The 11084-nt window shown below is 42.4% G+C and overlaps 1 protein-coding gene and 1 pseudogene across 2 annotated transcripts in view; both read left to right on the top strand.

Moving 5' to 3' along the window:
- Positions 1–1309: 1309 nt before the first annotated feature.
- WDR47 (WD repeat domain 47) overlaps positions 1310–11084 on the top strand; it is a 78535-nt gene continuing 68760 nt past the window's right edge. Inside the window, exon 1 of one of the 2 annotated variants that reach the window (XM_086391551.1) lies at positions 1310–1762. The gene's annotated coding sequence lies outside the window, so the exon portion shown is untranslated. The remainder of the gene's footprint in view (positions 1763–11084) is intronic. The other variant, XM_086391545.1, reaches the window with a different exon arrangement.
- On the top strand, positions 10082–10704 carry LOC147375968 (uncharacterized protein C1orf21 pseudogene; annotated as a pseudogene).

Raw genomic sequence — 11084 nt, 5'->3', positions numbered from 1 at the left:
TGAAAGGAGAGAAAAAAAGGATGGAGTTGACTTCATTTTTCACTGGATCTAAAAGCTTGAAGAGAATCATGACTCTGCCCATCTTTATCCTAGTTTTGGTTTTACTCTCTTAGGAGCCTCAGTGTATCAAGGAATAAGATAGCTAGCAGTTCTAGGGCTCCATCCGTACAACTCCTGATCAAGAGAGTACTTTACTTCCAAATACCGAAGATTTCAAGCAAAGGGTGTGGCTGTCCTGGCTTTGGTCATTATTCTTCGGCTAGGAAGAAGTTGTGTTATAGCCTGGATCTCATGCCCTACCTCCTTGTGAAGAAGGGCTTAGAGTGGGGCTGGGAGCTCGGTACTGCTATTAGCAAGAAAGGGAAAGAGAGATTGGGCAGATAGACATAACAAGTGTGCACTGACTTGATTCATGGGCTTGCTTATTAACTGAATTCTAACAGTAAGGTGTTGTGGCTCTTTTTCAGTATATAGAGCTGCACTGTGTAATATGGTAGCCACTAGCCATAGGGGCTGTTTAGTCAATTAAAATTGAGATTAAAATTACTCAGTTAGGAGAAGGAAATGGCAACCCTCTCCAGTATTCCTGTCTGGGAAATCCCATGGACAGAGGAGCTTGGTGGGCTACAGTCCATGGGGTTGCAAAGAGATGTGACTTAAGTGATTGAACAGCAGTAGCAGCAAGCCTTTAACAGCTCACTCACAGTTCATGCCACATGCAGATGTGCATTTAATGTTTTGATGAAAAAGGCAAAAAAAAAAAATCTTCTGTTGCACTACTTATATTTCAAATGCTCAATAGCCCCATGGCTAGTGGCTACTGCACTGAACAGTGCTAATACATTTCATTACAGACGAATTTGGATAGTGCTGACCTATAGCATCCTGGTGCACTCTCCTAAGTTAATTTACTTTTTTTTTGTTTTTTGTTTTTTTAAATTTACTATGAAAAACCTCAAGCATATATAAAATAGTATCTTGAGCCCTGAGCTTCAGCAGTTAACCAATCTAATATCTTATCTTCTGGGAGGGGCAGTGTTATTTTAAAGCAAATCACAGGTACTATTGTGTCATTTCATGTATAAGTACTCCAGTATGTTTCTCTAAAAGGCTAAAAAAGCCAAAATACTGTTACCATACCTTAATAAAAATTAGCCTTAATTCCTCAATATTCCAACTCATGCCCAATCAATCCCTGTTTAACTCTCCTCATTTGTCTCAAAATAGCTTTCAGTTTTATTAGTTTTCTATTGCTGCTGTAACAAGTTACTGCAAATACAGTGACAAGACAAATTCATTATCTTTGCAGCTTTCAAGGTCAGAAGTGTTTGACGTGGTCTTTACTGGGCTAAAATCAAAGTACCAGTGTGGCTGCGTTCCTTTCTGGATGTCTTAGAAGAGAATCTGTTCACTTGCCTTTTCCAGCTTTTAGAGGCTACATTCCTTGACTTACCATCTTCTTCCATCTTCAAAGCTAGTAATGTTGCATCTCTCTGAACCTTCTTCCATCGTCGTAGCTCCTCTAACCCCCAGCTGGGAAAGATTTTCTGCTTTCAAGGACCCATGTGATTATATTGGACCCACCTGGAGAGACCAGGCTGCTCTCCTTATTTCAAGGCCTTGATCACAGCAAAATCCCTTTTACCGTGCAACATTTCCAGATTCTGAGGATTAGCACATGGACATCTTTGGGGGGCTGTTACTCTGCCTACCACAGATTCTTAGTAACAGGATCTAAACAGGGTGTCACACATTCCATTTGGTGAGTATGTCTAAATTTCTTTTAATCTCTAATAGCTCCCCTCCCCATTTTCTTTAACGTGAAGCTCTTTAAAAAGAATTCATACCTTTTTTTTAAGCGAGCATGTTTATTAGTTGCTCAAGTAGAGTGTCGGAGAGTTAGCTATGATTCACTTGAAATTGTTGGTTTTACTGTAACCTGGTTTCTTTAGGTAAAAACTGAAATATTAATTCTAAGTGTAGAAATTTTAAAATGAGGGAAATAGTTCACTTGGCCTCTCTCCACAGTGGAGAGAGGTGCTGTCTGGAGAGTCATTTGGCTGCTTCCCAAGAGGCCTCAGGAGGTTACCTGGGAGAATGTATTGTAGCTGAGTTTGATTTGCAGCATGGCAGGCTTGGAAACTCTCAGCAACTCTATTTCATCAGCAAATAGAGAGCACATCCATCTCTTGGGGTGACTCAGACTCAAAGAAACCAAATTCATAAGACCATCGTTTGTAAATGGATGCTAATTTACAGATCTAATGTAAAACTCGCATTGTGTGGCCAACAAATTCCCTTCTCTAGGCAGTGGGAAACATTAATTATGAGGGTGAACCAGAATTTGGGGAGTTACATGAATGCTTTACCTAGAGCATCTGGTAAGATAAGGTTAGGGCTGATATAGAAACATGGAAAAATGGCTCCCCAGGGCTTGAAGCAATACAGAGGGGGTATGTTGCCTGGGATCTACCTTTAAGACTGCCTTATGGGACTTCCTTGGTGGTCCAGTGGTTAAGACTATGTATTCCGATGCAGTGCCTTCAAACCCTGGTTGGGGAGCTGAAATCTGACATGCCTCCCAGCCAAAAACCAAAACATAAAACAATGTAACAAATTCAATAAAGACTTTAAAAATGGTGCCCCCCCCCCCAAAAAAAAAGACTGCCTTGTTACTGACACTGGAAACTTGTCTTTGAGTTTTCACTTCCATTGACAATACCCATCCAAGCATTATCTGTTTGTCAGCTTTAAGGTGACTTTGTGTTTCTACTCTAAGTAGTTTAAATGTTCATCTTAGAGATAGTTCAAAGGGGGCAATTTTATTTTTAAATTCTTCAGGGAAGCTTCATAGTTGCCCATTAGAATTGACAACACTGAGCATTGTGCCTGACAATACTTTTTCAAGAGCCCCACCTGAGTCCCAGAACATTCCCAATTCTCTAGGCCTGATTTTCTTAGGATCTCTATGCTTCCCTTCTTAACACAAATAGAGACTGAGGGTGGATGACCAGTGAGCAAGATGTTAAGTGTGTTGTTGAGGCTTCTGCTTTTCCTGGGTCCTAGTGATGGCTACATGAGCTAGTCAGACTTAGGTTATAGGTTGGATCAAGGAAAACATTTTGATGTATCAGACAAGTATTAATTAGGTACCTATTGAGAGAGTCATTTCCTAGGCAGGTTGATAGGGAGTCTAGGGGTCCCCAAGGAGAGAGGGGTCTGGAATTCTCAAGGAGGAAGAAAGGACAAACTTTTTTCTTTCTCCACATACCTTAGGATTATATAACAATAATGTATCCTGCCTAAGGACAGTCTTTGGATTCAAACTTCTGTTATCTTAAAATGTAAATTATGGGAGTAGACCTGGTCTTTACAAGGATGTATCTTGCCTGAGGACAGTGTTATGGGAGCAGGTCTGATGAGGTCTTTACAACCTCCAGACATTCTTTGGATTATATAACCTCATTGTTAACACTAGCAAGCGGGTACTCTTTCTGCCCCCTTCTGATGCCTATGTCAGAAGCTTTCTCTATCTCCTTTATACTTTAATAAAACCGTATTACACAAAAGCTCTGAGCGATCAAGCCTCGTCTCTGGCCCCGGATTGAATTCTTCTCCTCCGGGGGCCAAGAATCCCGGTGTATTCGCGTGATTCAACAACGACCTTTCACTATTATACTTGAGGCATAGCACAGATACCATTTTGCTTTATGGTATCTGGATAAATGGGATTCTAAAGTTATAGAAATAAAGTCAGGAGCATATTTTTTATGTTATCAGTAGATTGATCAGAGTTTCAATTTGAACTTTTGTATAAAATCCAAATTCATATGTTATTTGTAGCACTGAATCTTTGCACATGCTGTATTATACTTAACACAGAAAGCCTGGTAAACTGTTACAAAGTTGTTGGGTGTATTCTTTAAAATAAGAAGAACAATAGCTAAAAGAGAATTCATTTTGTCATTTGCCTTTGTGTGGCCATTTTAAATAAATAAAAATTTATTAGAAAAGAGCCTGATTAGATATGGATCAAACTCTAAAGAAATATTACTACTATACTTAATTTTTCTGAACTTGGGTTTTTGTAAGTATTTGAGGGACACATGAACTTATAATAAGACACCTACATAAATTTTGGTGAATATGCTTTTCTTCAATTTCTATAGCAAGTTCTACTAAACATGGTCTTAAGCTTATTCAGTTCAGTTCAGTTCAGTCGCTCAGTCGTGTCTGACTCTTTGCGACCCCATGAATCGCAGCACGCCAGGTCTCCCTGTCCATCACCAACTCCCGGAGTTCACTCAGACTCATGTGCATCCAGTCGGTGATGCCATCCAGCCATCTCATCCTCTGTCGTCCCTTTTTCCTCCTGCCCCCAATCCCTCCCAGCATCAGGGTCTTTTCCAATGAGTCAACTCTTCGCATGAGGTGGCCAAAGTATTGGAATTTCAGCTTCAGCATCAGTCCCTCCAGTGAATACCCAGGACTGATCTCCTTTAGAATAGACTGGTTGGATCTCCTTGCAGTCCAAGGGACTCTCAAGAGTCTTCTCCACCACCACAGTTCAAAAATATCAATTCTTCGGCGGTCAGCTTTCTTCACAGTCCAACACTCACATCCATATTGCTGGAGGCTAACTAGCTTTATCCTGAAATACCCATCTCAAATTACAATGTTTAGTGTGCTTTATGTATTTGTAGGGGAGCAAAATTTGCCACAGTGAAATGTATCTCTGGCGTGAGGATTATTTTAGGTTTATTATTTTTAAGAAACAAAAGACTCAGGAAGTCTTTCTTATCTCCCCCTTAAATACCTAGAGGAACTTAGATAAAGGACCTGGTCCAGGAAGAACACTATTGCCAGTGATGTCTACACAGTGTGGGCTAAGTGTGGTGGGGGAGCTCTGCAGGGCCTGAAGACCCAGTTCCCTTTGTGTCCTGCTGTCACTGCATGACCCAGCAAACATTTGTTTACCAAACATTTCCCTTCTTCCTATAAATTGTTTTCTTTCCATTTGAAGTCCCAAGCCCTAACCCCTTCTCTTTCTCAGATGGCATATAAGCCTCAATTGCCTAACTTGGTTTGGAGTCTCATATTCTTATGGAGCCCCCGTACATAAGTAATTCAGTTCATTATTTTCTCCTGTTAATCTGTCTTGTGTCAATTTAATTATTAGGTCAACCAAAAGAACAAGAGTAGGGGGAAATTTCCCCCTCCCCAACAGTTGATGCAGTCAGGATAATCTTCACTGGCTGGAAAAAACAAAAAATCTCCCCAAACTGCTACAGATGAAGAGATACTGGGACCTCTGACAAAAGCCAGCAGGAGGTAAAACTTTCTCACCATGTCAGCCTCCCAGATCTCTTGTCTGCAGGTTCCATTGAAATCGAAAGTGATGAGAACCTTTTTTCCCTATTTCTAAATTTAGATTAGCAGGAGAAAATATTTGTGAATTGAGTCCCTTGGGCATAATAATTTCATTAAAAATTTGGTAAATGAGTTCTCTCAGCTTTTATTGATCCTTTTCCTCCCAGAGATGGTCACTGTTTTTCTTTGTGTGTTGTGTCGTTTGTTTTGTCTAGGTCTTAAGAGCTTGGCTTTATGACCAATGAGAGTGTTCTCTGTGGTCTTCACCATCAGGAAGATGCATGTATCGGCATGCATTTGGCAGTCAGACAGTCAAATAGACTGGGATTCTGAGCAGCTGTAGCCTGTTGGTCAGAAGTCAAGGTTTCAACCTAGCCTTGCGACTGGCTTCTCTTTTCCAACTGTGCCAACAATTGGGGGTCCCAGTCAACAAGGAGCCTTTGTCTTCTCAACGTTAGTTGTTTTGTAGTGCTGGAAAAGTCCAATTCCTGTGGCACCTGCATGGTGTCACAGATTAGTGGGTCTTTGACTGGAGGCATTTCACATTCTCATGAGAAACTGGACACACTGCAGTATATCATTCTTACCACCCATGATAACAGAGGCCTTTGCTTTCTTGATGAACTCTGGTAATGAACTTTCTGTATCTTATCAGGGCTACATTCTTTGTGCCTCTTGCATTTTTGGTTAAGCCATAAAAAGGTTTACTGGTTTGAGTCATATTTGAGATTATTAGATCCTACTCGTCAAAGGCCAGAGGGTGAATCATTTGAATTGGCTATATTGAAAAGGAAAGATTTTAGAGAACTCCCATTCAAAAACCAAGGTTAAAAGTGGGTTAAAAAATATACATATATAATGGCTACCTTAAGGGACTCCCTTAATAAGATAGAAGGACAGAAATTAGAACAAAAATCAGAATCTGTTCAGATTCCTTCTTATTTGCCTTCAGCTATTTGCAGATATTATAAAAAATTAGGACATTTGAGGTTTAGTTGTTCTATACTTAAGAAAAAGAAGGAAAAAAAGAAAAACAATTTGGAAGTTGGGGTGACAAAACATTCATTCAGCTCAGTCGTGTCCGACTCTTTGCAACCCCGTGAGTTACAGCATGCCAGGCCTCCCTGTCCATCACCAACTCCCAGAGTTCACTCAAACTCATGTGCATCAAGTCGGTGATGCCATCCAGCCATCTCATCCTCTGTTGTACCCTCTCCTCCTGCCCCTAATCCCTCCCAGCATCAGAGTCTTTTCCAATGAGTCAACTCTTTGCATGAGGTAGCCAAAATATTGGAGTTTCAGCTTCAGCATGAGTCCCTCCAGTGAACACCCAGGACTGATCTCCTTTAGGATAGACTGGTTGGATCTCCTTGCAGTCCAAGGGACTCTCAAGAGTCTTCTCCAACATCACAGTTCAAAAGCATGAATTCTTCGGCGCTCAACTTTCTTCACAGTCCAACTCTCACATCCATATATGACCACTGGAAAAACCATAGCCTTGACTAGACGGACCTTTGTTAGCAAAGTAATATCTCTGCTTTTCAATATACTATCTAGGTTGGTCATAACTTTCCTTCCAAGGAGTAAGTGTCTTTTAATTTCATGGCTGCAATCACCATCTGCAGTGATTTTGGAGCCCCCAAAAATAAAGTCTGACACTGTTTCCACTGTTTCCCCATCTATTTGCCATGAAGTGATGGGACCAGACGCCATGATCTTAGTTTTCTGAATGTTGAACTTTAAGCCAACTTTTTCACTCTCCTTTCATCAAGAGACTCTTTAGTTCCTCTTCACTTTCTGCCATAAGGGTGGTGTCATCTGCATATCTGAGGTTATTGATATTTCTCCCGGAAATCTTGATTCCAGCTTGTGCTTCCTGCAGCCCAGTGTTTCTCATAATGTACTCTGCATATAAGTTAAATAAGCAGGGTGACAATATACAGCCTTGATGTACTCCTTTTCCTATTTGGAACCAGTCTGTTCCATGTCCAGTTCTAACTGTTGCTTCCTGACTTGCATATAGGTTTCTCAAGAGGCAGGTTAGGTGGTCTGGTATTCCCATCTCTTTCAGAATTTTCCACACTTTATTGTGATCCACACAGTCAAAGACTTTGGCATAGTCAATAAAGCAGAAATAGATGTTTTTCTGGAACTCTCTTGCTTTTGCGATGAAGCAGCAGATGTTGGCAATTTGATCTCTGGTTCCTCTGCCTTTTCTAAAACCAGCTTGAACATCTGGAAGTTCATGGTTCACGTATTGCTGAAGCCTGGTTTGGAGAATTTTGAGCATTACTTTACTAGCAATTGTGTGGTAGTTTGAACATTCTTTGGCATTGCCTTTCTTTGGGATGGGAATGAAAACTGACCTTTTCCAGTCCTGTGGCCACTGCTGAGTTTTCCAAATTTGCTGGCATACTGAGTACAGCACTTTCACAGCATCATCTTTCAGGATTTGAAATAGCTCAACTGGGATTCCATCACCTCCACTAGCTTTGTTCGTAGTGATGCTTTCTAAGGCCCACTGGACTTCACATTCCAGGATATCTGGCTTTAGGTGAGTGATCACACCATGGTGATTATCTGGGTCGTGAAGATCTTTTTTGTACAGTTCTTCTGTGTATTCTTGCCACCTCTTAATATCTTCTGCTTCTGTTAGGTCCATACCATTTCTGTCCTTTATCGAGCCCATCTTTGCATGAAATATTCCCTTGGTATCTCTAATTTTCTTGAAGCGATCTCCAGTCTTTCCCATTCTGTTTTCCTCTATTTCTTTGCATTGATCGCTGAGGAAGGCTTTCTTATCTCTCCTTGCTATTCTTTGGAACTCTGCATTCAGATGCTTATATCTTTCCTTTTCTCCCTTGCTTTTCACTTCTCTTCTTTTCACAGCTATTTGTAAGGCCTCCTCAGACAGCCATTTTGCTTTTTTGCATTTCTTTTCCATGGGGATGGTCTTTATCCCTGTCTCCTGTACAATGTCACGAACCTCCGCCCGTAGTTCATCAGGCACTCTATCTATCAGATCTAGTCCCTTAAATCTATTTGTCACTTCCACTGTATAATCATAAAGGATTTGATTTAGGTCATACCTGAATGGTCTAGTGGTTTCCCCCAGTTTCTTCAATTTAAGTCTGAATTTGGCAATAAGGAGTTCATGATCTGAGCCACAGTCAGCTCCTGGTCTTGTTTTTGCTGACTGTATAGAGCTTCTTCATCTTTGGCTGCAAAGAATATAATCAATCTGATTTCGGTGTTGACCATCTGGTGATATCCATGTGTAGAGTCTTCTCTTGTGTTGTTGGAAGAGAGTGTTTGTTATGATCAGTGGGTTCTCTTGGCAAAACTCTATTAGCCTTTGCCCTGCTTCATTCCATACTCCAAGGCCAAATTTGCCTGTTACTCCAGGTGTTTATTCGGAGAAGGCAATGGCACCCCACTCCAGTACTCTTGCCTGGAAAATCCCATGGATGGAAGAGCCTGGTAGGCTGCAGTCCATGGGGTCGCTAGGAGTCGGACACGACTGAGCGACTTCACTTTCACTTTTCACTTTCATGCATTGGAGAAGGAAATGGCAACCCACTCCAGTGTTCTTGCCTGGAGAATCCCAGGGACGGGCGAGCCTAGTGGGCTGCCATCTCTGGGGTCGCATAGAGTCGGACACGACTGAAGTGACTTAGCAGCTTAGCTGCCAGGTGTTTCTTGCCTTCCTACTTTTGCATTGCAGTCCCCTATAATGAAAAGGACATCTTTTTTGGGTGTTAGTTCTAAAAGGTCTTGTAGGTCTTCATAGTACTGTTCAGTTCAGCTTCTTCAGCGTTGCAAAACATTAAATGACTATAAACTAGTCCTGGAAACCATAAATAGCCACAAAAAATGACTGGACAAAAATATGGGTTGTACCCCATTTGTAAATAGATATGGCTGGAAAGAAAATGTAGGTTATGGGACTTCGTAGTGATCCATGGGGTTGCAAAGAGTCGGGTACAACTTAGCGACTGAACAAGAAGAAGCGATTCAGTGGTTAAGGCTTTGTGCTTCCAATGCAAGGGACAGGTTGCAATCCCTAGTTGGGGAACAAAGGTTCCACAGGCTGTGCAGCATGGCCAAAAAATTGTATATTAAAAAAAGGATCCCGCCAGCTCCGGCTTGCTGCCTGCCCACTCCCGGGTGTAGGGTGTGTGTTTACGGCGGAGGGGGGGAGGGGGCGGTGCTGGGGACGTTCCTGCGCTGCCGCCGCTTCTTTCACACTTTAGTTGGGAGCCAAGTGCCCTCGCTCAGTTACTGAAGAGCTGGCCGCCCGCCGCAGTCTCCAGCACGGAGGCACTCCAGCCGGGTTTCCAGGCTCTTACCTTACCCCCAGACTCTGGGAGGAGGGGGAGACCGGGACTCACCGTAGGAAGGAGGAGGGAAAAAGAAAACCAGAGAGGAGGACTGGGTGTGTGTGTGGAGGGGGAGGGGATGGCGGCGGGAGGCTTGCCACCTTCGGGCACCGCCCCCTCTATCCCACAGCCAGCCCCCACCCCGCCGCCCCCCACCGCCGCCCCCCACCCCCCCCCCCCCCCCCCCCCGCCCAGTGAGCACCCAAGTTGGAGATGGATTGAAATTTCTTTCAAAACTTGAAAACAAGAAACAAAGTGTTGTATGGATAGAAGGTTAAGATGCATCATGTCAGGACCCCAAGTGCTTTATACTAAATAATATACCACGAGCAGCAGATCCATAAGGCAAACTCTAGAAATTGCATATAGGGTGCATACGTCTTGACCGACTCAGCAAGAAGGTGGATTTATGTCCCCATGTCTGTAGAGATGATTTACAGTTCAGCCCAGCTGAAGCTGACGGAATGAGACTATGGGCTGTGCCTCCGCCGAGCATGTTGCCACTGTTCAAAATGAAGAGGAAGCCCAGAAAGGGAAGAACTACCAGAACGGAGATGTGTTTCGCGATGAGTATAGGATCAAACCGGTGGAAGAGGTTAAATACATGAAAAACGGGGCAGAAGAGGAGCAGAAGATAGCAGTCAGGAACCAAGAAACCTTGGGGGAAAGTGAGAGTTCAAATGTAAGACTTTAATAAAGAGATTCCAGGATTAGTTCATCAACCCAGAGCAAACACGTACATCTCTGAAACCCAACAAGAATTCTTCAGAATGTTGGATGAAAAAATTGAAAAGGGTCAAGATTACTGTTCGAAAAAAGAAGATACCACATAAAGCGGGAGCTGCTACTGTGTTAAATAGGTTACACCCCAGTTGAAATCTTTGCAAAGGACTGTTTTCTTCAGCCAACAGCACTATAGCAAAAGATTGTTCCATATTGTATGCCCCATTAAATTACAGTGTTTCTTAATGAACTTGCAAAGGCATATTGCTAAAAACAAACAAAAACTCTGTTATCAAACTTTCTTTGTTGCTGCTAGTTAAAAGTTGTTGTAACTTTGCATTTGTCTCAGTGTCCAGGTCTGCAAAATCCTGCAGTATCATCTTAAAGATACCGTTCTACAGAAGCTCTCCAACCTGTTTTCTGTAAGATGAGGTAGTGGTGAACTCAGATATCCAACTTCTGTTCTAGACTGGTTCTGCTTCTAAGACAAGCGCCTCCTTACCCCCTCCCTCCTCTCTTCCCGGAGCAGTCCAGAGTCTTGCTTCTCACTGGCAGTGTTGTGCTTTGGAGATGGGATGGTTGCTATGGCAAGGCTAGCTTCTTTGCTAAGAA

The sequence above is a fragment of the Bos grunniens genome, chromosome 3 (assembly GCF_055505025.1).
Source record: "Bos grunniens cultivar Pamir isolate PY7600 chromosome 3, Bosgru_T2T1.0, whole genome shotgun sequence".
Classification (NCBI taxonomy): Eukaryota; Metazoa; Chordata; class Mammalia; order Artiodactyla; family Bovidae; genus Bos; species Bos grunniens.
This window is presented reverse-complemented; position numbering and strand designations above follow the sequence as displayed.